Consider the following 27,924-nt stretch of genomic DNA (forward strand, 5'->3'; position numbering starts at 1 on the left):
GATTCTTCCAGTTACCCAGTAGTACTGGAGGGTAACGCTGACTTCCCATTTACAGTAGACACTGTTTCCTTTAAGACAGTGGTCGGCAAACTGCAGCTCGCGAGCCACATGAGGCTCACGAGCCGTGGTTTGCCGCTCTGCTGACTAATGAGTTTGCCGACCACTGCTTTAAGAAATAAAAAAAAAAGGAAGTTGATTTAAAAAAACTATTGAGTTCCTAGTGGTGTAGGCGGGAACCTTAGCATTACAGCAAGTGTCAGAGGGCAGGGTGCTGCAGAGTAAGGGCTGTGTGGCAGGGGCAAGTCGCCTGGCCTCTCTGAGCCTTGGGGATCTCCTCCAGGAGGGGGGATAATGGAGCCAGCACACGGAGCGCCATGAGTCGCCAAGACCATCTGAAGAACAGCTGGAGGACTCACACTCACAGTTGACCAGACCTACCACAAAGCTCTGGCAATTGACACGGTGTGAAATGGGCGAAGGGTAGGGGACAGAACAGAAAGCCCCGACGAGGCCGCTAGGACATAGACACCCGATGTATGACAAAGGTGACACCACAGGGCACCGGGGGAAAGGTGGTCTTTTCCATGAAAGGTGCTGGGTCAAGTGGCTATCCATGTGGGAAAAGCTTCCCCTTGACCCCTACCTCACACCATACACCAAAGCAATTCCACATGCAGTATGAATCCAACTGAAAAGTAAGGCGATGAAGCTTTCTGAAGAAAGAAAAAGAGCATGTTCAGATGGCCAATAAATGAAAAGAAAACGTGCTTGATTTCACTAATCAACAAGAACATAAGTACACATGAAAAATACGCTGAGAGACAAGGCTTACAACCAGGGCAGCAACGAGCAGCAGCAGTTCATCCCAGACAAACTCCCTGAACCTGTCCCCAGGCCCCTTTGTTCTGACGTCTTAGTGAACCAAAGCCGAGCAGCCTGGGCTCATTTCCCCAGCCCTTCCTTGTTTCATTGTCCTCAACTTTCATAAACGTCCTCTAAAAAAAAAAAAAAAAAAAATGCGATGAGATTCCACTACATCCCCCGCCTAGAATGGCTAAAATGAAACACACACACACACACACACACACACACACACTCCCCCAAATAGATCTACATTGGTGGTGAGCGTGTACATTGATACAACCACTTTGCAAAAGCGTTTGACCATATCAACCAAAGCTGAACAAACACATACTCTGTCCTTCAGTGAGTCTACTCCTACGTGCATATTGAGCAGAAACGCATGCACGTATTCACCAGAATACATGTACAAGAATTTTATCACAGTAGTATTTGTTATACCTGAAAACGGGAAACAGCCCAGAAGTGCAAGAGAAGAAAGGATAAATATGCTGTTATCATGGACTGTTACACAGTAACAAAAATGAGCGAACTATTGTATGAAACTCCATGGATGGATCTCATGAGCGTAATATTAAAAAAGACAAGCTAACCTGCGATTCCATTTATACAAAATTGGAAAGCAGGCAGAACCTGCCTCCGTGAAGAGGAGGCAAGGAAGAGCCACCTCTGGGGGAAAGGAACGAGAGGGCTCCTGGGTTCTGGGCACAGGGCTCCTTGATCTGAGAGGTGGCTACGCAGGTGTGTCACTGAGCTGCGCACCTGTGGTGTATGAACCGTTCTTTATGCTTCAATGAAAGGTTTTTGAAAAGTCTGTGCAGGGCCCTGGACAGAAAAATTGGCTGAATCTGGAGACGCGACTTCACCAGTTCTGGCTGGACATCACACACCTGGAGGGAAGGAGCCCTGGCCTGGCCGTGCACACACAGGCTGTGGGCCTTCTGCAAGTCGCCTCCATCTCTCGGAACACTGCAGCTTTCTTTCACCCTTGGAGTGCTCAAGTCCAAGAGAGGGTCCCACAGGTGAAGGGGGTGCCCCCTTACCCCACCCATCACATGCCTCCTTCCAAGGTTCCCTCTGCTTCTGAGAGGGGGTGCCAGCCACCCAGGGACCCTCCCCAGGAGACACTCTCAGCCCTGAGAGGAGCTGAGCTGACAGAGTGGAGGTGGGGTGGGGAGGGGCACAGGGTCCCAGTCAGAGATCCTGGGGTGCGGGCGCAAGCATCGGGCCTGGTCCCGAGGTGACGGAGAGCTGGGGAAGGGTGCTGAGTAGGGGAGGGACTTGGGATCCCCCTGCTGCCACATGGAGAATGCACTAGAAAAGGAAAGACGGAGCGGAAAGGCCGGGGGGAAGGCTGTAGAGCTGGGCCTGGGAGGCTCACGTGGGAGTGGTGAGCAGACACGGTCCAGAGCTCTGTGGGCAGGAGACTCAGCCCTGCTTGTGGCCAGCCCTTGTGGGGATGAAAGGGAGAAGGAAGCAAGGCCTCCTCTGGACCACAATTCCCCATCCCCACAGCAGTGCCCGCTGTCTAGCAGGCAGGGGACCAGCAGAGTGGGTACCATCCAGCAATAGTGGGGGAGCCAGGGATGCCCCACACCAATGCCTGCCAATCCACTCCACTCCACTGCACCCCACTCCAGGGCACAGGACCCCCTCTCTATGCCACATGGTAAGGAAAGGGCTGAGTAGCTGTGTCTTATAATCCAGGGGGCACGTCTTCTCTGACACCCATTCTAGGCTGGCCCGAGCCGACAGGAGGGGTCAGGTCCTTAAGGCAGCCCAGGACAGGAGGAGCCCAGCCTGACAGACGCGGACCAGGAGCTAAGCCAGAGGCCAGTGCTCCGAGGAGAAAGGCGTGTGGCAGGCAGGGTTAGAGCGGCGGGGAGAGGGGGTGGTCTTGAAGATGGAACCTGAGCGGGCTTGAAGGCTGTGCCAGGGTCCCAGGGAGAGCAGGCAGGGGACACAATGGTCGGAGGGGAGGGGGCAGAGCCCTGAGTAACAGCCGGGAAGGCGGGATGCCAGGGGTGGGGACCTGGAAAGAGCAGAGCCCCAGAGTTCGGTGACTTCCTGGTTATTTGGGTGTTTGTGTTTTTGTCAATGTATTCATTCTCTTTATCCCATCCTCCTCTTGTCCCACAAGCCACCACTACAATAACAAGCTTAATGTGTACCTCTCTTCTAGGGTGGGGACATTTTGGCCTCTCAGGACCCCACTCACTGTGTACTGAGGGAGGGATGGCAGGGCTGGGGAGGAGAATGCGGAGGGAGAGCGGGGCTGGGGCCACCGGGTTCCGGGTTCCGTGTTCTAGGCGCTGGGCACCGGCTCCGTCGGCAGAGCTAGAGGCCAGGCCCAGTGAGTCAGTCCAGCCAACGCGGAGCAGGCTGGCACCAGGGCTGGGAAATCCTGTCTTTCTTCTACCTCCCCTCCCCTCCCCTTATCGCTTCTGTCTGCGTCCAATCCGTTCTCCACCCAGATGCAGTAATCTTTCTAGCACATAAACGACAAGCAGCTCTCCTGCTGGGAGTCGCAAAGGGAGGGCAGGCCAGAGGTTTGGGGTGCAGGGTCCTGGGGCAGTGGTCCTGAGGCACTGGTGTCCCCCTGGCAGCGCTTGGAGGGAAAACCCAGCCTCCAGCTTAGCTTGCTGTGTGGCCAGGCTGAGTCCCTAGGCTTCGGCCCCACAGCTGTTCTTCATTGGGATTTGGGTCCCACCCCAGGGTGTTGGGGAGGCGGGGTAATTGGGGGAGTACCTGAGAGACAAACCTCCACAAGCGTGCTCCAGTGACGGCAGAAAAAAGCGGGGAACTTGGCCGTGTTCCTGGAGGCTGGGGCTTCCCTGCGCAGGGGGCGGCTAAGGCTCAGCCCCGCGCGGGGTGGGGTGAGCAGCCCATCTGGCTGGTGTGGGCACTGAAAGTCCCGTCACAGAAACCCAGGGCAGCGATTGCCCTGCCACAGGCGCCCAGCCCAGCACCACATCCTGCGGAGAATGTGCCGAGGGAGGGGCAGGGGCAGCAGGGAGGGGCAGGGGCTGCTGAGCGCGTCCGGCGGGGCTTTTCTCAGTCTCGAGGGCAGTGGGGGTAGCATGGAGCTTCAGGTGGCAGGTGTTGCTACTCCCACAGGGAAAACAACCCCACACAATGAGACTTGATCAGGTCACAGAAGCCATCTCCGCTCCATGGTGCTGTGTGACTCCAGGCAACCTCCTACCCTCTCTGGCCTGTAGGTTCTCACCATGGAACTGAGGAAGGGAACACTTCCAGCTCTTTTCCCCTCTGCAGGGGTTGTCACCAGGACAGCCTCTTTTCCTGCTTCCCTCATGGGCAGTCTCTGCCCCTGGCACCCCCGCCTCTAAGTCTCAAGGTTGGAAATCTAGTGAAAGGGGGCCCATTTCTCAGGCTGGGAAACGGAGGCTGGGTTCCTAGGCCAAGCCCCTGCACAACCTCAAAAAGGAGCTGCACTGTTCTCACTGCACAGATGAGATCCAGCGTCTCAGAGAGGGAAAAGGTGCATGAAGGGCAGAGCCAGGAGCCGATCTCAGGTCAAACCTCTGCTCTGCCTGGCCCGCCACTCACGCAGACAGTTGTGCGTTAGCCAGCCTCTGGGAGTCCTGCTCCTTCACTCAAGCCTGCTCCGGGGCAGCGAGGAGCCGGACAGGGCTCTGCCCTGGAGGTCAGCCTGGTAGAGGAGAGAGAGCCATTTCCATACCATTCAAATGGGGCAGGGGAGGCTGCATGGAGGAGATGGCATCTAAGTGGGATCTCAAAGGGTGTACTGCAATTTCAGGAGATGAACTGAACACTCCGGGAGGAAGAAACCACTTCCGCAAGGCTGGGGGCCAGGGTGCAGGGGAGAGAGAAGGAAGGGGGGCTACCCCAGAAACACTGCCACAGCCGGGTTGCAGCAGCCTGAGAGCCAGGCTAAGGACTGGGGACTGTGCGGGAGTGTGAGCTGCGCTACTGGACGGCCCACAAGAAGGTGGGATGGAGAGGACGCCAGGACACAGGCAGAGAGATCTGGCTGTAAAAATGGCCCCTGAGAGAGAGGCAGGGCTCCATATGGCATGGCCTTGGTTGTGGGGATGTAATGCAGACCCACATGGCAGGGTCTGCTGCATACAAGCCAGGGGCTCTTTGCAAGTTGGGCTGGAGGTGGAGGGTCTTCCTCGGAGGCCCCAGACGGCTCGTCACCTGCTAGGATGGCCACCACGTCTCCGTGCACGGGTGTGCTGGCAGAGCTTCCAGGCTCTGGCCCTGCTCGGCGTCACGTCCTCCTCCTGCCCGAGGTGGCCTTCATGCCAATGCCTCCTCCTCCCCGTGCCCGGGCAGCCTCAGAGCTTCAGAATGGCCCATCCACATCCTCACCCCCAGAGGGGGACACAGGCCCAGGGTGAGGCAGAACAGTAACCGTGTGCCTCAGACTTCTCATCTGTAAAATGCCAGCCAACCCACAGAGGGTGATCTCCCCTGCCCAGCACTGGGTTTATAGAATGAATGGGCTCATTAAAGGCCTAACAAACTCAAGTGCAAGGCTGGGTCTGGTCACTGGGGCAGCCCATGGAGACGTTCCTCTCTTCCAAATACCCCTGAGCTCTGGCTACCACAGTCTCAGGCTGGGCTCTGGGGCCGGAGGTGCAGCAGGCCCAGGCCCTGCCCACAGTGGCTCCCAGGCTTGGGGGAGACAGACATGGAGAGTGACTGCCTGGGGAAGAAGCCAGCAGCTGTGGGGCCCTGGGGAAGGAGCCTGCAGTGACACTGTGGTTGGATCCTGTGGTAGGTACAATAAGGGCCCCCAAAGTTATTAACATCCTAATCCCGCAACAGTGAATGCTACCTTATATGGCAAAAGGGACCTTGCAGATGTCATTAGGGATTTTGAGATGGGCAGCTAATCCTGTATTATCCAGGTGGGCCCTCAATGTAGTCACAAGTGTTCTTATAAGAAGGAGGCACAGGGAGATTTGATTCCACAAGAGGGAAGTAGAGGAGCTGGGGGATGAGGTTTCGGGGCTGCCAGCAGCCACCAGAAGCTGGGAGAGGCAAGGAACAGCTCTCCCCCGAGCATCCAGGAGGAACAGCTGCCGACACCTTGATTTTAGCCCCATAAGACCCATTTCAGACTTCTGAGCTCCAGGACTGTAGGAGGATGCATGTGTGTTGTTTTAAAACCACGCAGTCTGTGTTGATTTGTCAGAGCAGCAACGGAGAACTCCAATGTCCGTCCGTGAGGAAGGGTGGGTGGAAGCGTGGCCTCACTCCTCCCTCCTGCTCAAGGAAGTGGGTGAGCGAGTGAGGATGAAGTTATTACACCTTGAACTGCTCCAGTGTAAAACAAAGTCACCCCCAAGTTCAGTGTCTTAGTTGCTATTATTAGTAACAAACTGGTTGGGTCCCACTTACCTGACTGGCAGAAGTTACACAGCGGGTGGGGCGTGGGGGTGGTGACTGGGGCAGGGGCAGGCAGAGCAGGCCTCTGCCTTTTGTCCCCAGGCCTCAAGATCCTGTGGCCATTACTGGGCACACCCTGACACCGGACAGGGACGGTCACCAGGTACCAATGGTGGGATTTGTCTGCTCTGGCCACCAGCCCCTCTTCCCACAACTGACCATATGCCATGTCCACAGGCCACCACAGCCTCAGCCACGGGCACCTTCACACCCCTTGCCCCGGGAAAGCTAACCCTAGAAACACATCCCTGAGCAATTAGAATGGGAAGCAGTAACTCGGGTCATTGCAAATGCTCGCATTCTACAACTTCCCCAGCCCAAGCCTGAGGCTGGCTCCTTAAAACCTCCTGGATTAGCAGGGAAAGGCAAGGCCTGAGGTCAAAGGGAAGTTGGTAGCTAGGCCAGAACCAAGCAAGATAAGCCCAGGGTGTCACATCAAGCCGGAGCGGGGCGGGGGGAAGGGGGGGAGGGAGGAGGGGGGAGGGAGGAGGGGGTAGAAGAGGCTGGAGGGACCACTGCCAGCCAAGGCATGTTTTGAGCAGGAAAGGTGAAGCATGGAGAAAGGAAGAAGTCTTAGGGGGGCGGGGGGGGGGGGGGCGGACTCCTAAAGGTGCTCACAACACTTGAGGAAATGGGGCATGAAAGGCAGGAGGCCAGGTGAGAAGACCAGCTACAGACAGACAGACAGACTTCCACATCTGCCCAGGCCCCAGATGGCAGGGGAGCAGAAGGGGGCCGGGAGGTTTGCAGACCTGCCCTCTGCAGCCGGGGGAGCCAAGGCCGGCTGCTGAGCTTTGTGTTATGACATTTAGGGGTTAGGAGCTTTAGGGAGGCGCAGAGAGAGACCACCCACTCAAGGGGTCTGAGGGGGTCACACCCACTGACACCAAGAGGGGCTTCCACTTCAATGGGGGACCCCATTTCCTTTCAGCCTTCTTCTCCCAAATTCGGCCCCTCCTTCCTCTGCACCGCCCCACCTCCCGGGAAGAAGAGACTGATGCTGATTGTTATTACTGGTACGATTAATTATAATGACTACCAAACACCATGTACTAGTAAAGCACTTCAGGGACACTTTTTTTAGGATATTTTTTCCATTCATTTTTCAGAGTGGAAGGTGGGGGGAGAGAGAAACGTAAGAGAGACACATCGATTGGCTGCCTCCTACACTCACCCCAACCAGGGCCTGGGATCAGACCCACAACTAAGGTATGTGCCTTTGACCAAGAATCGAACCCACAACCCTTCGGTCCATAAGCCGATGCTCTAACCACTGAGCAAAATCAGCCAGGGCTTCAGTGACACTTTTTTAAATATATGTTTTTATTGGCTTTCAGAGAGGAAGGGAGAGGGAGAGAGAGAGATAGAAACATCAATGAGGAGATAGAATCATTGATCAGCTGCCTTCTGCACACCCCACCCTGGGGATCAAGCCCCAAACCTGGGCACATGCCCTGACTGGAAATTGAACTGTTGACGCTCAACCACTGAGCCATGCAGGCTGGGCCCTCGTGACACTTTTAAACGTACTCGTCATTCCCTGAACCCCTGCAACTGTGCAGCATTTATTCCCATTTCGCACATTAAGAAACAGACTCACAGGGAGGTCCCCTGCCTCAAGGTCATGCACAGAGCCAGTTTCGGCAGGAGTAACGTAGACACCGGTAGGGGGGTCACGCAGAGGTTCCCTGTGCCCTCTGGACCGAGCGTCTGGGCTGTCCTGAAAGCCCGCGGGAAAAGCAGAGGCCGAAGCAGCCAGAGCGCACTGGTCTGGGAGCAGAGTCTGGATGTCACCCCCAAAGCCCGCAGGCCTCTCACAACCGGTGTCCAAGCCCTACCTTGTCAACATCGCCCAGGCCCACTCCATCTCAGACAGGGCTCCCCCACCCATCCTTCCCAGGCTGGGGACAGGTGCAGTCCCTGAGCGACCCCCATTTACCCCACCCCTGTTCTGGGAACCCGCAGCAGATGCCCGCCAGTGGGGAAGTGGGGGGTGGGGAGTTAGGGAGCTCTGGCCTCCACCTCACTGCCCTCCGTAGCGACCCACCCACCACAGCAGCCAGAGATGACCTTTCTCACACACATCTGACTAGTTAATGCCCAGCCCAGACTCTCATTCAGTTTCACACCTCCAGGCCTTTACCCATCTGCCCCCTGGGCCTGCAGTGTCCTGCCCTCTCTTCTGCTTGGTGAACTTTTCATCCCTGGAGACCCAACACCCAAGTATCTAAAGTGAAATCTCCCCCAGCACCCAGGCAGGGGCTGGCCTCCCACCTTGGCTCCCAACAAGGATGTAACTCTGGGCAAGGGCTTATCTGTGGACCCATCTGCGTCACTCCTCAGTAGAGCTGCTCCTCAGGGCATAACCCCGCCTGAGCACCTTTGCCCTGGCACCCAGCTCTGGCCTGAAGCAGCAGCAGCTGGGTCCACCCTACTCCTCCCTCTGCCAGGGAAAGCAGCCAGGCCTCCCACCCCCACCCCAGGACTTTGGGGAGTGGAGCAAGTACCAGGCCCAAAGACCCTGGGGGTGGGGGGTGTTCATCCTTGCAGCTGAACACAGTGGTCCCCCCAGGAGGCCTCACACTCCAAGCTAGGCTGAACTCCACCCTCCAATCCCTCTCTTCCAGGAAGTGCACTCAGATGTCTCCATCCCTGGTATCCCAGGAGTAGTTGCCCCTGGCACTTCTCTCTCTACCATGGCAGGTGCAGGGAGAAGTTTCTGGCTTGAGAGCCAGGCAACCCAGGTTCAAATTCTGGCTCAGCACCCCTGAGAGCAGCTCACTTCACCCCTCAGGTGCCCTCTCTCCTCATTCCTGTGGGGTGAGGTGTGTGTGTGGAGGGGGAGGGGAAATCCCACCACATGGAAGGAAGCCTGGAGAGAACTTGGCACCTGCTAACGATCTATCCTTCTTCATCTATGGACCCCAGGCGGGTCTCCTCAGACCCCCAAATCTGAAGGGCCCAAGAAGGATCAGAGAAGCCCAAGATCCACTCTCTCCCAGCTCTCCCCGCCCCTCCCCCGCCCCTCACACCACACCCAAACCCAGCAGCGGGGGGAGGGGGGAGAAGGCCCCAGTTCCACAAACGAAGGAGGGTCTAGAAGAGAATCTACTCTGCCCCCTTTTTCAAGCCTCCCAGGACGGGGGATGGGAGGAAGGCAGGACACCCAGGAGGGGTTGTGGAATTGATGGGTGGAGGGCTGAAAGGAAAATTGCGAGGAACAGATGGTCAAGCCCCTGGGTTCAACCCCAGAGCGTCAGAACTAGGAAACTTGCCCCGGAACTCCGGGGGGTGGGGGGTGGGGCCCTAGCTGCGGGATGGAGGATTGGGTGGGGACGAACACTGGGGGGCCCCGTCGGGTCCTCCAAGCTGCCGTACTCGGGGCTGAAAGCCAGCGCTCACCCCCTTTCTCCCCGGTGTGCGGAATGTGCACACCCCCACCGATCGGTGCTCACAGGGCACGCACTGGCCAGCACTGCACCCGCACACACACCCGAAACACACATAGGAACACGCGCGCGCTCGCACACGCCTCCCTCTGCGCAGCGCCTCCTACCTGCAGCGCCGCCACCGGTCGAGCCGGACTCCGGGATGCAGGCACCGCGCGGGCACCGGAGCGGAGGCTCGACGGGCCCGGGCAGTAGCCTTCGGTTCCGGCCGGGGATCAGGTGGGGCTGGCAAACGCAGGGGCTGGAGCTGGGACTCCCTGCCTGCGGCCCACCCCGCCCCGCCCCGCCCCCCGGCCTCCGCCCATTTGGGGATAGAGGCGTGGTCTCCAATGGGGCGGGAGGACCCTGATTGCTGCGCATGCGAACTGGCGCCGCGCTGTAGGGCGAACCCGCTGGGAGGCAGCTGCAGAGTTCCCGCTGCGAAATAGGAAGGGGTTTGGTGGCCCGTGCGACTCAGCCTAACCCCTCCTGGCTCGATCGGGCCCCGTTCTCTCGTCCTCCCTTCCAACCTCGCTCTGTCTGCTGTGGAATAATCTTCGGGAGCCTCCCAGTGCCGAGCCCAGGTCCGCAGGTGGCCGAGGATTCCGTGCCAGCCCCGCAGAAGGCATGCAGGCCGCCGAGCTCTGGGCACGCATCTCGTACAGTGAGCCCGGCAAGGACCACGGCAGGGGGCTGGAAAAGAAAGACTTGAAGAGGCGAGCGCCCATCTCCATGTCCATATCCACCCCATGGCTCGGGGTGGAGGAGGGGTTACCCAGACCCCTGGAGGCGCTAAGAGGGACTTATCTGATGGGGAAAACTGGTTCCAGGCCCGCACTGAGTATTTTCAGTCCTGTGATAGGACGGCGGTACGAGGGTCTTGTTTCAGGAATAAGGCTGAAAAGGTTTCTGAATGACCCATTCTGGCACACAGTAGGGGCTCGGGGCTTCCTCCTCACTGCTCTGGGACCACAGGGCAGACACGCTGTGATCTGCTCATCGAGGCCTGTATCAGCCCTTTCGCAGGTGGAGACACTCAGGCCCACTCATCTCCCCCGCAGTGCTCCCAGTCTGGGTTCATGATTTCATCCACCTCCCAGTCACTCAGAGTAAGGGGCCGCTTCCACCACCTCGCAGCCTCTGTCCAGGCTTCCCCGGACTTTCTCCTGGTGTGGCTCCAGCCCCTCAGGAGCCTCCGATTCAGCCAGGGGAGCCTCAGATACACAGCCATGGCCCACCACGCTCGGCAGTGCTCCAAGTCTGTGCCCTGTCTGACTCTCCACCATATTCCCCGGCCTGTACCCTGGGCTGCCGCCTCCCCAGACCCTCCGTGCTGCTCTCCAGCACTGGGCTCTGCCACCCTCAGACCTTGCTGATGGGCCTGCCCCCTGTCTGAAAGGCTGTTCTTTCCCTCTCCACACACATGTCCTGGTATCAGGCCTCAGCTCTCATGCCAGGTCTCCCCCTCCAGCCCACCACGCCTTCAGCATTCCCACCTGGCCGCTGTGTCTCTTCCAGGGCCCTACCCTCATGCTGCCTCGGGAGTTGGTGGCAGTCTCCGGAGCGCCAGGCTGAGGTTCCTTCTAGGGGAGACAGTGCTTGGAGACGCCAGGCAGCTCTGGGCCCCAGCTCACTCTGCCAGTGACTGGCTGTGTAATCCTCTGTCCTTTCCAAGCCTTGCTTTCTTGGCTGTAAAATGGGCGTCCAGCCGAAGTGTGTGATGATCAGTGTAGGCAGGTTGTGGGGCCCAGGAGAGCCCCATCATATAGGTGTTGAGCAGCGTTACTTCTGGGCTGGGCAACTCCCATGTGTTCAAAGTGAAGCTGGGGGCATGTCTGAGAAAACGTGTGCCTCAGCCCTCGAAATGGCACAGGCCCCTTCCGTATTTCAGTGTTGGAGCCTCAGGAGGGGTGACATGTGGTGGTTGCAAGCATGGACTCTGGACTCACTGCCTGGGCTCATATTAGCTGTGCGACCTTGGGCAAGTGACCCAACCTGTCTGTGCCCCAGTCACCTCACCTGTAAAATCAGTGTTATAGCACCACACCATGGGGTTGTGGACAAAAGGGGCCACACGCTAACCTGACAAGCTCAGGGGAGGCCTGCATGGCCCTCTTGCAAACTCAGAGACCTAAAGTAACCACAAAGGATGGTCTGAAATTAAACTTTAACTAAAAGCAGTTATGGTGGTAGTCACCTCCTAGGCCATATCTTCACTGACAAGGCCAACCTTGACCTTAACTGAGCCTATCTGTCTTTTTGCATCTGTGATAACATACCCTTGAAGTGTCTGGGTAACTTGTAACTTCCCTTTTTTCTGGACCCCTTGGGACACAGCCTAATGTGCTGGGCGCCAGGACAGATACCACACATTCCTTCATTATCATGTTAATTGTTCCTGCACCCACCTAAGTATGTGTCCATCATTTCACTTTTTATCCAATCCCAGGGGTTGCCCTCCCTTTGTTTTCTCCCGCCTCTCTAGTCTATCACCAGTGGATTTCATGTAACCCCCCTATGTCCCTTCCTTTGGCTGCAATGTATAAATACAGATGTAAGCTGCCATTCTCTGGAGCATTATCTCAATCTGTTGAGGTTCTGCTTCCCAGCAATTGTCGACAGATTGGCTCAAATAAATTCACAAAAATTCTTCACAGGTTTGAATGTTTTTATGTTAACAGGGTCCTTGTGGGGTCATGTAAAGCCCTAGAGCGCTCCCTGGTTCTGACTAGGTGTTCAGCGTCCCTTAGCCAGTGTTATTTTGATCTAGCCCAACCCCCTCATTTTGTGAAGACACTGGGTCCCCAGTAGCAGAGACGTGCACATGTGGCTAGTTGGGTGCCCAGCCATCCCAGCATGTTAGAACTGGGAGGTTCAACACAGAGCCCAGCCCTGGCAGATGAAGAAAGAGGCCTAGAGAGAGACAGTGACCTGTCCAGGGCACCCAGCCTGGTGGGGCAGGGGCAGCACGACGCTGCTCTAGTTTCAAGGGATGGGGAGGTTTCCAGGAAGAGCCTGGCCTCCTGACAAGTTTGGGGAAGGGAGGGGCTCTCTTGAAGCTCTGGCGCCAGGACCCTGCTGGCTGGTCTCATAAACCGAGTCATCTAATGGTGCCATCACATGCAGGTGCTTTCCCGCCCTCTCCAGGAGCCTCATTGGCCCCATTTTGTTGGTAACAGCATTGAGCCTCAGGGAGATGCCCTGGGGCACACAATTAGGAAGTGGCAGAACTGGGATCCATGCTGCCCTGTCTGACTCCATCCTTGTGCCCTTCCCCTCCCTCCTCCTCTTCCTCTCCTCTCCCCCAGGGAAGACACCTCTGTGGGCTCCTTGACTGACTGTCCAACCTGCACTCCCCTGTGACGGGGAGCTCATTCCCTCCCAGGGCAGCCCTTTCCACTCCACGGGGAAGGGGAGGCCGTTTGCCACTAGAGCTGACCCACCCCCTCTTCCTGGTTCTGCAAGAGACAGAATCTTCTCTGCTCCAGGCCTGAAACCCCTGTCTCCACTGCTCCTGTAGGTAACCCGGCTGCCCCTGTGAAACTCTTAAAATAATAATAATTTCCTTAAAGACCCAGCAGATCTCATTGTCAATCTCTTATTTGAGAACTCTAAGAACACCTAAGGTCTGGGTGGAATATTCAAGTGACCACGCTGACCAGTCCCCCCACTCCCATCTAGACCATCTAGAGGAGGCCAGTCAGACACATAGAACTTTCAGGTTGGCGGGGTTGCTATGGTATTCTCCTGAGAGTTCACAAATGGGAGGGTCACATGGGACTCCAGAGTTTTCTTTAATTTGTCTACTAGAGGCCCAATGCACGAAATTCGTGCAGGGGGGGAGGGGTGTGTCTCACAGCCCAGCCTGAACCCTCTCCAATCTGGGACCCCTCTAGGGATGTCCGACTGCCATCCCTCTCACAATCCAGGACTACTGGCTCCCAACCGATTGCCTGCCTGCCTGATCACCCCCTAATCATTCCCCTGCCAGCCTGATTGACACCTAACTGCTCCCCTGCCGGCCTGGTCACCCCTAACTGCCCTCCCTGCCAACCTGGTCACCCCTAACTGTCCTCCCCTGCAGGCCTGGTCCCCCCCCCCCAGCCCTTTCCTGCTGGCCTGGTTGCCCCCAACTGCCCTCCCCTGCAGGCCTGGTCCCCCTCCAACTGCCCTCCCCTGCAGGCCTGGTCCCCCCCCCCAACTGCTCTCTTTTGCAAGCCTGGTTGCCCCCAACTGCCCTCCCCTGCAGGCCTGGTCCCCACCCCCCCAACTGCCCTCCCCTGCAGGCCTGGTCCCCCCCAACTGCCCTCCCCTGCAGGCCTGGTCCCCCCCAACTGCCCTCCCCTGCAGGCCTGGTCCCCCCCCCCCCAACTACCCTCCCTTTCAGGCCTGGTCCCTCCCAACTGCCCTCCCCTGCTGGCCTGATCACCCACAACTGCCCTCCCCTGCCAGCCATCTTGTGGCAGCAATCTTTGATCACATGGGGGCGGCCATCTTGTGTGTTGGAGTGATGGTCAATTTGCATATTACCTCTTTATTTTATAGGATAAATGTAGTTATCTCTCTTTTTAAAAAATGGATTGATTTTAGAGACAGAAGAATGGAGAGAGAGAGAGAGAGAGAGAGAGAGAGAGAGAGAGAGAGAGAGATTGGTTTGTTGTTCCACCTATCCATTTACTCACCGGTTGGTTGATTCTTGTATGTGCCCTGACCAAGGATCAAGCCTACAACCTTGGCATATAAGGACAACTGCTCTAACCAACTGAGGTACCCAGCCAGAAGCTATCTCCTTGTTTTAATTTGTTTTTTGTTGTGATCATTAATAATTTAGAAGACCTCCTCGTGTGCTATTAAACTTCAGAGTTTGCTCTTCTGGACTTGGATGTTCCTTCTTTGCCCACTTTTCTGCTGGGTTTTGTTGTTGTTATTGTTATTAATCCTCACCCGATATTTTTTCCATTAATTTTTAAAGAGAGTGGAAGAAAGGGGGGAGGGAAGGAGAAAGGGGGAGTAGGGGAGAGAGAAAGAGAGAGAGAAACACTGATGGGGCCTTGACTGGAATCAAACCCAAGGACTCTAATGCTCTAATCACTGAGTCAAAATGGCTAGGCCTCTTACGTTATTTTCATAGTTTACATATCAAATTTAGGGCTCTAACCCAGAGAGAGCTCATTCTTAAATGCAGCGTTAAGTAAAGACCCAGGTGACTGAGGCAGAGTGAGATGCACCACCAGCTACATATCTGCATCTGTCCTCCACGTCAGGTCCCCACCTGCAGAGCTGCCTCTGAACTGTCACCTCTTTATCAGTCTGTCCCAGCACCACGCTGTTTGTATCGCCATGGCTTTGTGGTCATATGCAGTAAGGCAAATGTCATCTCTAACGCTTAATTTTTAAGTGACGTAGCTATTTGTTTACATTTTAGCTTATTGAGTTCCTTAAAAAAATCCAGATGGAATTTTGATGAGGGCTGCATTGAGGTTAAAGATTAATGACACTTTCTGATACTATGTAGTTCCATACAAGAACATCTTTCTATTCAGGTCATTATCTATGTTCTTTATTAGAGTTTAATTTTTTTCCCATGGAGGCCTTGTACTTAATTTCTATATACTTTATAATTTTTATTGCTATTGTAAGTGGTATTTTATCCCAACTTTTTTTTTTTTTAATGTCAAACTGAGAGAAAAGTGGAAAGAATGAACACCCTTATACCTTTTATTTGAATTCACCAGTTTTTAACATTGGTGAATTCTCTCTTTCACATACATTCACACATACACTTCTTTTCCGCCCCCCTGAACCACTGGAAAGTAAGTTCTAGCCATCATACAAAACATTCCACCTTTTATGAAAATGACATTTCCCAGCTGGCTATGCCTGGTGTAGAGAAATGTTGGTTTTTATATGTTGATTTTGAATCTGGCAACCTGTTGTTAAGGGCTGCTGCCATTTTTTAAAAACCACAACCACAATTAGAATCACATTTTATATCAATCCTCTATCTTTACTATGTGTGATTCACTCCATATTTCCATTTTGTTCTCTTTAAATTTTTCAAATGTGGGTTTCAGACTCTGAATTGAATTCATGACCCTCTTATGAGTCTCAGTTCACCGTTTGAACAGCTGCTCCAGACTAGGCTGGGGGCCCTCTTCTGTGGCCCACAGTACGGGCTCTGATCAGTCGGCAGCGTCATTCTTGGTGCAGGTGAACGCAGGCCTGTCTGACTGAACTCAGGGGTCCAGGGTCAGACAAACAGTCTCCCCCAGGGCTGGATGCTGAGCTGGCTTCAGGCCTGGCCACCTCACTCTGCCCCAGACCTGCTGTGGGATGCTGAGCTGGCTTCACTCTGCCACAGACCTGCTGTGGGATGCTGGGCAGGCCACTGTTCCTCTCTGAGCCCACTTCCCCCACCACGGGGTGGGGGGGGGGGGTGCACAAGGAGGGCATCATCTCTCAGGGCTTCCAGGCTCCGACTTCCTGTCTCTCCACAGGCACTATTTACTGTCTTCTGGGTTTGAGGGAGAGGGTAGGTAGGGCATTGAGGTGGAAATATTGAGGTGGGGGCCTTACCTTTAGCTTCACCCTTATCTCCTGCCTCAAGTGCCACTGAGATGGACGGGGCTCAAGGCATGAATAGTAGTGTGTGTGTGTGTGTGTGTGTGTGTGTGTGTGTGTGTGTTTGGCTACATCCAAATTGCTATCTGCCTCCTTCTCTCAGGAGCCCAGAGACCTGACCTCTGGCCTTGTTCAGCTGCATCCTTCGGACTCCAGGTGTGGTGGACATCAGGCCTAGGGGAAGGGGTCAGGGCCCAGGCATGGCTTGGAGAAGGCCTGGGCCCAAAAGACTCATGTGGCCTTTGGCAGAACACTCACTCACCTGAGCCTCAGTCTCCACATTTGGCCAATGGTTATGATCATAATCCCTGTTCCCTGGTTGGGGTGAGGACCCAAGGAAGTCAGGGGCTTACAGGTACCTTATTAACACAATATCACTCTACATTAATTTATATGTTTAAAATAATATCTTTAAATATTTTTTTATTATTTTCTTGCATATCTTTTAGATTCAGTCTTAGGTACCTTTTTATTTCTCTTATAAATGCTTTAAAAATGACTTTTCCTGACTGCTTGTTACTATTATATAGAAATTAAACTGGATTTTGAATATTGATTTTATACTGGAAAACTTGATACATTCTTTAAAATGAATTTAATCAATTATATGTAGGATTTGTGTGTGTGTGTGTGTGTGTGTGTGTGTGTGTGTGTGTGTGTGTGTTTGGTAGGTTTTCTATGTAGACTAATGGTTTTCAGTGAGGTGTGCTGCCCCCTAGTGAGAGATTTGGATATTTGTAAGGGAGTATTTTGTGCTCAAGAATAAACACATCAAAATTCATATTTTGTTTTTAAGTATTTTTCTTTTATTAATACTTTATATTATAATTAAAGAACTATATTCATTTTTTGAGAATATATGTGTGGGCATTTTATATTATCTAATAATTAATTTGTTAGAGAAAGGGGAAATTTGGATCTGACAGGACTGCAAACCTGTAAGGTTTTGTTAGTTTTCTTTTTTTTTTCAGGTCGCATTTTTTGAATCTTGGTCTTGCCTTGCTGTGCTCTCAAGGCCTGGACAATGTGAACAGAAGTGGTGAACATCTAGTTTTGTTTCAAATCTTAAAGGAAATTCTTTCAAATGTTTTTTTTCTTCACCTTTTACTAAGATTTTCTTTAAAATCATAAATGGATATTGAATTTTATTACATTTTTTTTCCACATCTGAGATACTCAAATTTCTCTTGATGTGATGTGCCACACTGACAGATTGTCATATATTCTGATTGCTTTTCTAATGCTAAACCCACCTGGAGTTTCTGGGATGAACTCATAAGCTGCTGACGCATTATTCTTTTTACATATTGCCACATTCCATCTTCCGTCTGCTAGCATTTCGTGTAGGATTTTGCACTTGCATTTGCGTGAGACAGGCCCATCATTTTTCTTGCTCATGAGGCCCTGGTCAGTTACACTGGCCGCTTGCGGGGAAAGGGAGGAGGACACACAGGCTCCCTGAGCTCAGATTTACACTGACTAGGGGACCCGCCCTTGGCCTTCGCTTGGAAACTATTTGAGAGGCACGCCCCCTGGCCGTCACAGGGCACAACAGCGTGATGAGCTGGACTGGGTGAGTGCAGCCAGAGCCAGGCAGGGGGAAGCTAGGTGACACCAAGAGGTAAGGCGAGCAGCCCAGCTTCAGAGATGGGTGACCAGGACCAACAATGATGCAACACGCCTGTAACTGTGCCGTTCTGATCCTTTTGAGCTGTGGGGCTCCTGAATCATAATCTTTTTGTCTACAGAGTTGGGGATAATCCACCTGCCTGTCAAGTGGGAAGAAGTTGTCAAAGTGCAGAACTAACTTTGTGGATGACAGGGAGGTGTCCTCTCCGGACCTCAGCATTCTTGTTTTCTTGTCTATTGCAAGCACTTGAGAAATGGCAGCTAGGGGACAGGGAATTCGGGGCTAATAATTCTCTGTTGTCCAGAATGAGAGTCCACAGTCCAGAGGGCTGCGTGAAGGGAGCACATTTGTTCATTCATTAATGTCTGTCCTTTATTTTATTACTAGAGGCCCAGTGCATGAAATTTATGCACAGGGGGTGTGTGGGGGGGAGTCCCTCAGCCCGGCCTGCATCCTCTCACAATCCGGGACCCCTCAGGGGATGTCGGGCCTAAACTGGCAGTCGGACATCCCTCTCACAATCCGGGACGCTGCATGCACCAGTGACCATAGTTTTCATACAGGTGAAAGGCATCTTGCTGTTGTATGGGCAGCTACATTTTTTTGCCCCGACTATAAAAAGTAGTACATAACATGATCCTTCTGAGGCAGTAGTACCATTTTCCCCATCTTATGGGTGGAAAAACTGAAGCAGAGAGAAGTAATTGGGTTTGTCACCCAGTTATAAGTGTCAGAATCAGGGCTGACCACAAAATGTGCAAGCCAGAGTCCACGCATGTCATCGCCGCATCATCCTTTTTTTTCAGTGTTAGAGTAACCTTGTCAGATTTTAATTTTTAAATCTAAGAGACTGTTCCCAATATATAGGGTAGGGTCCCTAGGCCTGGCCGGTGATCAGGGCCATCTGTGGGACTGGCGGGCGGAGCGATCAGGAGGCCCCTGCTGGCACCCGCCTTGGCTGGTGGCCTGGTGTAACCCGCTGGCCGACCCCGCTCCCGATTGCTGCTGCTGCCGATAGCCCCCCTCTCAGGGGGCAGACACTCAACATAGGAGCTGCCCCCGCATTGAGCGTCTGCCCCCTGGTGGTCAGTGCACATCATAGCGACCGGTCATTCTGCCATTTGGGTGATTTGCATATTAGGGTTTTATTATATAGGATTGTTCATTCATTCAACAAATATTCATTGCACATTGTTGCAAGTAGAATAATGGCCTCCAAAAGATATCCACACCATAATCCCTGGGATTTATGACATGCTAGGTTACATGGGAAAGGGGAGTTAAGGTTATGGATGGAATGAAGGCTGCTGATCAGCTGACCTTAGGAAGGAAGATAATCCTAGATCTTCTTGGTGGGCTCACTGTGATCACAAGGGTCCTTAAGAATGCGGCTCTATTCAGCCAGTGTGTAAGCTGGGAGCTGCATCATGTCACTTCCATCACATCCTGCTGGTTTAAGCAAGTCACAAGAGCAGCCCAGAAGCAACAGGTGAGGAGGAGCTCCAAAAACGTGTGGCCATTTGTAGCCTACCACATGGGTGTTGAGAAGGTATGTTGTCCCTGCAGGCAAGGAGGGGTGTAGGGAGGTGGGGTCTCTGGGACTAAATAGGACATGTCTGGGATACATTCCAGGTTTAATGTGGTTGGAGGGGGAAGTATTGGGAGTTGAAGGTGCAAAGATAGAGGTACCCTGACAAAGGCCTTGAATGCCATACCTGGTGGTATAAATGCTGGAGATGGCAAGACTAGAGGCAGGGGGCCCAGAGCGGGTGGGACAGGGATCCAGGGGAGAGAGGCGAGGCCCAGGCCTGAGCAGGAGAGGGGCTGCTGAAATATAGGGATGGTACCTTCCTGGGTATTCTATGAGAATGTTCCCTCTCAGGCTCTTCGTCCTTCTTGCTGATTCAGATGAGCCCGGGGTGGGGATGTTTGGATGAGAGAGTGAGGAATAAGCATGAGAAGGGAAGTGAACAGTGGGAAGATAAATGACTGAAAGATGAAAGCACCAATTAAAACCAGGCAAATAGGGGCCAGGGTGCAGCCCATGGAGGGACCTGACCATATTCCTCCCCAGACTGGGCAGCCCCCATCCCCGTCACGGCTGAGAGCCCAGGGCATGGCAGGGCAGGTACCTGTCCAGGCCAGCAGGATGACATCGTCGAGCCCCCTGAAAACGCATCTGTTCTCTTTGGCAGAGAGGTCTTTTTAGAGTTTTAGGGATGAACTGAAGTGGGAAGAAAGTTAACGGGGTAAGTTTATTGGAATAAAATGAACAGACTTTAGGACAGACAGCTATGACCTCTCTAGGAAGGTTCTGGAATGGCCAGGGAGGACTTAGTGAGATGAATGTAGTGGGGGTGTGGCAGGGTGGCGTTAGAAAGTTGTGCACTGTTCAGAGGTGGAAATAAAGCAATCCTAACTCCTTCTCAGCCCTCCTCTGAACAGCGGGCAGGTGTTGTAATGTGGTGTGAAAGGTCTCGGCCTGGTCAGGGCTTATTCTGCCACACCCTCGTCTGAAAAACTGTGGGTGGGGTCACGCCGAGGAACCTGTCCCCACCCCAAGAGAAACAGGTTCTGTGGGCACAGGCAGCACCTGGCGACCAGGAAGGGGTGGAGAGTTGGGTGGCCCCTTGTTCCCGAAGGAATGGGTCAGAGGGGGAGGGATCGAGGAGCAGGGTTGACCTCTCAGGTTTGCCCAGAAGCGCTGAGGTACCCAGGCAGGCCCAGAGCAGGCACACCTACTCTCACAGGAAGGGGCCTCTTCGGAACACCCATCTAATAAGACTCACGCTATGCCAGGTGCTCACCCGAAGACAAGCCTATGTTTTGCTGACGTAGAATTCAACATTTACAGCGAAGTGACTTGGCCACTACCCCACAGTTTTTCAGTGGAGAACCAGCATCCTAAGCCAGGTCTTTAGACACCAACAAGGACATAAAGAAGGTAGCACCGGTTAGGACTCTAGCCAATGGCCTCAGCGAGGAGCCTGCTGCCCCAGTGCAGTGTTGGGTCAGGTTACTGCCCGCCACTCCCCAGGCCACATGAAGGACCCTGCCAAGAGCCACAGCCGTGTCCAGCCCAGCTGCTGGCTTCCACTGGCTTCACAGGTCCAGGTGTCCTCACGAGTGACTAGTGCTTCTCCTTTGTGGAAGGTGCCCTTGCCCTTCAACATTCGTCTACTTAACCCTTAAATGGTTGGTTTCTAGGACTCAGTCAGAGACCCTCTTCTTCTCTAATCTCATCCACTCCCATGGCTTCCACTACTACTTTTACTTTGATTCTCAAATTTGTATCTTCAGCCTAGATCTCTCAGCTGAGCTCCAGATCCAGTTTTATTATCCTTCAGCTCTCTGCCAGGACACAGCAAGTCTTTACTGAACAGCATCAAAGGGTTCTTAGAAACTGCAAACTTACGTGAAGCAATGTTTAACGAAACCAATGTCGCCACAGGCTAGTTGTTAAAACAAGAGTTAAGTTCCTACGGCCTATTTCTGGTCACAAAAAAAAAATCACCAAACTTCTAAGTAAAGGCCCCAAACATTTCTAATATTAAAGTTGAAATAAATGTGAGCTACACATACGTTTAAGAAAGATGAATAAGGGAGAAACCAAGATGGCGGCATAGGTAAACACCTAAACTGCTGCCTCGCACAACAATTTAAAAACTACAACTAAAAGACAGAACGGACACCATCCAGAACCACAGGAAAACTGGCTGAGGGAAAATTCTACAACTAGAAGGAAAGAGAAAAGCTCACAGAGAATTGGAGGTACGGCAAAGGGTCTTTGTGCGCGCAGAGGGAAGGGCGGCTGAGAGCCGGCTGACTTTCTCTGGCGGAAGGGGGAAGGAAGCCCCCGACCGCACTGAACCCCAGTTCTGACTGCACTGAACCCCAGTTCTGGGTGAGCCCATGGGGACACACGCTCTTACGGGGGGAGTCTGGACTCTCGGGCGGAGACTCGGGAGCTGGGGAAGACAGAGGTCTGAAGGCGCGCATGTGCCAGTGTGCACAAAGGCTGCTGAGGTTGCCACAAGCTTTCCCTAGTGGAAGGGAGTCGGAGGCTCCTGACTGCACTGGGCCCCAGTTCTGACTGCACTGAACCTCGGTTCCAGGCGAGCCCCTGGGGACCCAAGTTCTTGTGGGGGGAGTCTGGACTCTCGGGTAGAGACTCGGGAGCCGGGGAAGGCAGAGGTCTGAAGGCGCGTGCGTGCGCGCAAGGGCAAGGCTGACGGGAAGCCAAGACTGTCTGCTCCGCCCTGAGACTCCACCCCATCCAGGCTGAGCACAGAGGCTATTGCAATTTGGCAAGTCTAATCCTATAAGGCTGTCTCCAGCACTGAACTTCTCCCAGCATAGACACAGCTGATCCTTACAGCCAACTGGCCTGGAGGTCAATTCCTCCCAGTGATACCAACAACAATCAAGACTTAATTACAACAAGGCTGTACACACAGTCCACAAAGGGGTGCACCAAGAGTGTCCACCTCAGGTTAACTGGGGAGGCTGACCCACTGGGCCATGTAGGAAACCTAGCACACAAATCTACCCTACCAACTCAGGGAAGCAGTGAAAATGCGGCATCAAAGAAACAGATCACAAACTAAAAAAATGGAGGAAAACAAACGACTGGATATAGAATTCAAAACCACGGCTATAAGGCTTTTCAAGAATACCCTAGAAAAAGCCGATAAATATAACGAGACCCTCGAAGATATGAAAAAAGACCAACTAGAAATTAAACATACACTGACTGAAATAAAAAATATTATACAGAGACCCAAAAACAGACAAGAGGAACACAAGAATCAAGTCAAAGAATTGAAATACAAAGAAGCAAAAAACACGCAACCGAAAAAGCAAAAAGCAAAAAATAAATCCAAAAAGTTGAAGATAGTGTAAGAAGACTCTGGGACAACTTCAAGTGTACCAACATCAGAATTATGGGGGTGCCAGAAGAAGAGAGAGAGCAAGATACTGAAAACCTATTTGAAGAAATAATGACCGAAAACTTCCCCCACCTGGTGAAAGAAATAGACTTACAAGTCCAGGAAGCGCACAGAACCCCAAACAAAAGGAATCCAAAGAGGACCACACCAAGACACATCATAATTAAAATGCCAAGAGCAAAAGACAAAGAGAGAATATTAAAAGCAGCAAGAGAAAAACAGTTAATTACCTACAAGGGAGCACCCATACGACTGTCAGCTGATTTCTCAACAGAAACTATGCAGGCCAGATGGGAGTGGCAAGAAATTTTCAATGTGATGAATAGCAAGAACCTACAACCAAGATTACTCTACCCAGCAAAGCTATCATTCAGAATTTAAGGGCAGATAAAGAGCTTCACAGATAAGAAAAAGCTAAAGGAGTTCATCACCACCAAACCAGTATTATATGAAATGCTGAAAGGTATTCTTAAAGAAGAGGAAGAAGAAAAAAGTAAAGATAAAAATTATGAACAACAAATACATATCTATCAACAAGTGAACCTAAAAATCAAGTGAATTAAAAACCTGAGGAACAGAATAATCTGGTGAATATAATAGAATCAGGGGCATAGAAAGGGAGTGGAATGATAATTCTCAGGGGGAAAGGGGTATGGAGGGTTCATGAAGAGACTGGACAAAAATCATACACCTATGGACGAGGACAGTGGGGGGAGGTAAGGGCAGAAGGTGGGGTGGGAACTGGGTGGAGGGGAGCTATGGGGGGAAAAAGGAGAAACAATTGTAATAATCTGAATAAAGATTTATTAAAAAAATAAAATAAATAAAAATTAAAAAAAAAAGTTGAATAAAAATAAGATCATTCTTTTCCAACCAGCTTATCCCAGTTCAGGGTTATGGTGACTGGAACCTCTTCTGGCAGCTCAGGGCACAGGGCAGAGACCAACCCTGGAAAGGATGCTCTTCCATCGCAAGGCCACCCCTCCCACCCCCACCCCACTCAGACCCGCACAACACAGACACACTAGTTCATCTCCCATGCTCATTTTTGGGATGTGGGTGTGCACAGGTGTAGATGGGAACAAAACCAACTCCACCTCTGTGTCCCGGATTTAAATTCATTTTTAAGTTTCATGCTGTGACCTTTGACCAACCTCACTGTCCTTAGCAAGCACATCAAAGCCTTCCAGTTGATGATTATCTGTGTTCCTTAAAATGTAGCCATAAATATTTTTGTTAGTAACTAATGCCTGGAATGGCATGACAAGCGAGATACATATCAAACTGGTGAAAGTATTGATTGTAAACAGTTGCCTACCACAAGACCACCAGGAGGCATGTCCCGAGTTATACTATAAAAAGTATTATAGCCGGGCCCGGGCACCTAACGTGACACAGCATCCCAAGTTTGTTGAATGGGTGGCACGGTGCCATATAGTTCCCATATAGTAGGGCTCAAGAAATGAATCCTTCCTCTTTTTATGCTTTCTCCACATTTTCCTTTGAAAATCAAGCCCTGTTTGGGGACGAGGCCACCCTACTGAGACAGGTCCTTCTCTCTCTCTCCCCTAGGTAGAACCAATCTACATTCCAGGCCAGGGCTGAAGCAAGAGGAAAAAGTGAAAAAAATAAAAATAAAAATCTCAGACATGCCAGAGCCACGCCTAGAGTGAAAAACAATAAAATTCACTGCATCCAATAATGCCCGCCCGTGTGGAGGGAGTGTGTGGGAGGATCCCTTTACAAAGGCGTATCTGGTTCATAGGTGGAATTAAAGCAATCCTAACTCCTCTGCAGTCATCCCATTTACAAAGCCCAATTCCAAATGCTTTGCAAATTCACTTGTGTTCTCTGTCAGGCAAGGGTTGATCCAGGCAAGGCTGCCCCTCTCTGAAACACAGAGGAGGGACTAGTTGAAAAACCTACCATATGGTCAGCAGTGATGGAAACTACCCATTCCAGCAGGTTGGCTAGGAGAACTCATATTTAAAAGCTGTGGTTTGGGCCCCGCCAGCGTGACTCAGTGTTTGAACATTGACCTATGAACCAGGAAGTCACAGTTTAGGTTGCGGGTTGATCCCCAATGTGGGGCATGCAGGAGGCAGCCAATCAATGATTCTCATTATTGATGTTTCTATCTCTCTCTACCTCTCTCTTCCTCTCTGAAATCAATAAAAATATATTTTAAAAAATAAAAGCTGTGGTTTGGGTAAAGAGGGGAGTGCTCCACCCATGAAAGATGGCATCTGTGGTGTGACTCAGCACAGGGGTCCTGGTGGCTGTCCCTTCAGCTCTCTCCCCAGAGCCACAAACTCCAGTCTCTCCTCACATGACTCTAGTCTGCTCCGCCCACACTGCCCTCCCTCCTTGGGAGCTCAAGGTGCACATGGGTGCACATGGTGAGGCTAAATCGCCTTCCTTGCCCTAACCGGTTTGGCTCAGTGGATAAAGCGTCAGCCTGTGGACTCAAGTGTCCCAGGTTTGATTCTGGTCAAGAGCACGTACCTTGGTTGTGGGCACATCCCCAGTAGGAGGTGTGCAGGAGGCAGCTGATCAGTTTCTCTCTCATCGATGTTTCTAACTCTCTATCCCTCTTCCTTCCTCTCTGTAAAAAATCAATAAAATATATTAAAAAAATAAATCGCCTTCCTTTTCTTAACCGATCAACATCTAGAGGACCTGTGGATAAACATCCAGTGGAGACAACTGTATCTGTTCAGTTCTGCTGGGCTGATCACAGGGAAGAGAATGAAAGGACAATCAATTCTCTATAAGAAGCTGCAGTGGCACAACCATACGCAAGGCCTCAGAGGCTCCGAGGAGAGCGACTGGATGACCATCTCCCAGGAAATTGGCCAAGTTGCCAGCAGCCACTGGCTCCATCCAAAGCAGCCAGAAGCTCAGACCAAAGGGCAAGTCTTACGGTTGCAGCTCTAAGAACCCTGGGCAACAGCTTGAAAGATACAGCTCTGCACTGGCAAATAATTATTCTCTTGGCTCCTGCAAAGTGAAAGTTCTCTAGATTTACATTGATTTGTTCAGTGACATCTTTCATCTTTCAAGACTACAGGCCTTTAAAAGCGGCACTGCAATAACCCTCTTTACCTGGGACAATTCCTCCGGACGTTAGATACTCTGAACTGGAGAGATTTTTATTCTTATCTGATTTTGTCTCTTGACTTCTATCCCAGGTTGTCTCTTTCCAATAGACTCAAGGAACCACCTGTCCTTATGTTTTAATTCGGCTTCTCCACAGGAACCTGCCCAAGCTATCTCTGCTCCCTCTTGGACCTACAGATTTCACATTGAGGGCAGTGTATTGAAGCTTCTATTGCACACACAGTGCCTTTCTCCTGGGACAATGCACCAGATAAGAACCACCAAGCAGTTTCTCACCTGGACTTCTGACTGCTGAATGCTCCAGACCTGGGAATGAACCATGCCCACACCTCTGGTGCCTGCTGCAGGAAAGCCACCAGACTTCACTATGAAGCTCGTGTGCTGAAGGTCTAAAGAAGGGAGGCAAACTCCCAGAACCAGAGAGTGAACCTCTGAGGCTTTGCAGGTCATATCCACCTCTTTTGCATATTCTTCTTCTTCTTTCTGTTGTTAGCCTTGTAAATTCCCCAGGCTTAGAGTCCAAAGGTACCACAGTATAGTTTAAGACTAATGACAAAAATCCTAGCATAATTATTAAGCATCCTTTCCCATGCTCAGGACCACTGCTGGCCTATATGGCCTCCTTCCCTTGGAAATGGGAATAAGGTGTGTCCTATGATACAACCCTACCAGGTGCTTACCTTGACCAGCTGAGCAGAGGTTAGATTTCAGCTTCCATGACCTCCCTCTCCCACCGAGTGCCTTTGTGCAGTACACAAACTGTGCAACTAACCAGGGTGGCCCTGACTTTATAGAAATGTATAGATATATTACATATAAACCAGGGATAAAACATTACCAGAACTTTTATTCGAAACAGTATCACTTATACTGTCACCCATAGAAGGGTAATTTAATGCCAAAGTATAGCTTAGATTATAGCAGATTAGATAAATATACATAATTCCACTATCTTCTAGAAAAATTATTGTGGATTGGCAAATCAAATGGGAAAAGTGAATAAGCAGATCCGAGATCACCTGAAAATGGTTAGTTTCTTATAGATTCAGTACAACTTATGTTTATTAAATAAATGCTAGCAGACTACACCAAAATTAAAATAGGAAACCATATATTAACTTGAATAGTTTATCAGTTGGTCACATTGATAAATGACTTAGAAATGTTAAAAGTATGGTAATGCTTGACAGTAAATAATGCCCAATCAGTACATTCTACAGAAATTGATGATAATATCTATTTCTTAAAATAGTCTCATGTATTAATTGGTATTAAACAACTTAGTGCTACAAAGAGGAACCAAAAAGAAATAAGGACTAATTGTGGAAAGGATTTTGAACTTTTCCTTTTGAAAAAAAAAAAGTGTACATGACTACAATATAGCTTATTAGTTCCTTTGCAATATGACACATTTTATATGGCATGATAAAAAAAGATGATCTAAAGATCTCAACTTTCTGAAAGTTAACTCAAAAATGAATGCAATTAGTATTTTTGGACTTTACAGTATGGAACAGAACTCCCTTTATAATAAAAACAAAATCATAATTTTTTCAAAGGTTTAGGCACTTTGCAGCAAACTGCTGCCATTCTAGAAAAACTGATAAGAAATAATTTTATATGTAAATATTTAAACACAAATCTTATAATTACACTCAACAAAGAAGTGAGAGATGTCTTACATGTATAAAACATTTCATTCTGACAAACGCACACTGTATCACCTTGCAGAGAAGGCAGCAAGAAGGACTGCGGGGCTTCCATGATGGGGCCATTTGTTGACGGTCTCCCAGAACCAGAGCAGGGAAACTTGGGAGGCTTTGCAGGTCTTTTTCATTTGCATGTGTAAACAACACCTCTACAATGTAAAAGT

The 27,924-nt window shown here is 51.4% G+C and overlaps 2 protein-coding genes across 2 annotated transcripts in view; both read right to left on the reverse strand.

Moving 5' to 3' along the window:
* The window catches only part of CAPN5 (calpain 5), a 53,620-nt gene extending 43,608 nt beyond the window's left edge, over positions 1-10,012 (reverse strand). The window contains exon 1 of the mRNA XM_080641912.1: positions 9,860-10,012. The gene's annotated coding sequence lies outside the window, so the exon portion shown is untranslated. The remainder of the gene's footprint in view (positions 1-9,859) is intronic.
* Positions 1-27,924, reverse strand: part of ACER3 (alkaline ceramidase 3) — a 135,714-nt gene that overhangs the window by 2,615 nt on the left and 105,175 nt on the right. The window lies entirely within an intron of this gene.

Source organism: Plecotus auritus (assembly GCF_963455305.1).
Source record: "Plecotus auritus genome assembly, chromosome: 9".
NCBI classification, from domain to species: domain Eukaryota; kingdom Metazoa; phylum Chordata; class Mammalia; order Chiroptera; family Vespertilionidae; genus Plecotus; species Plecotus auritus.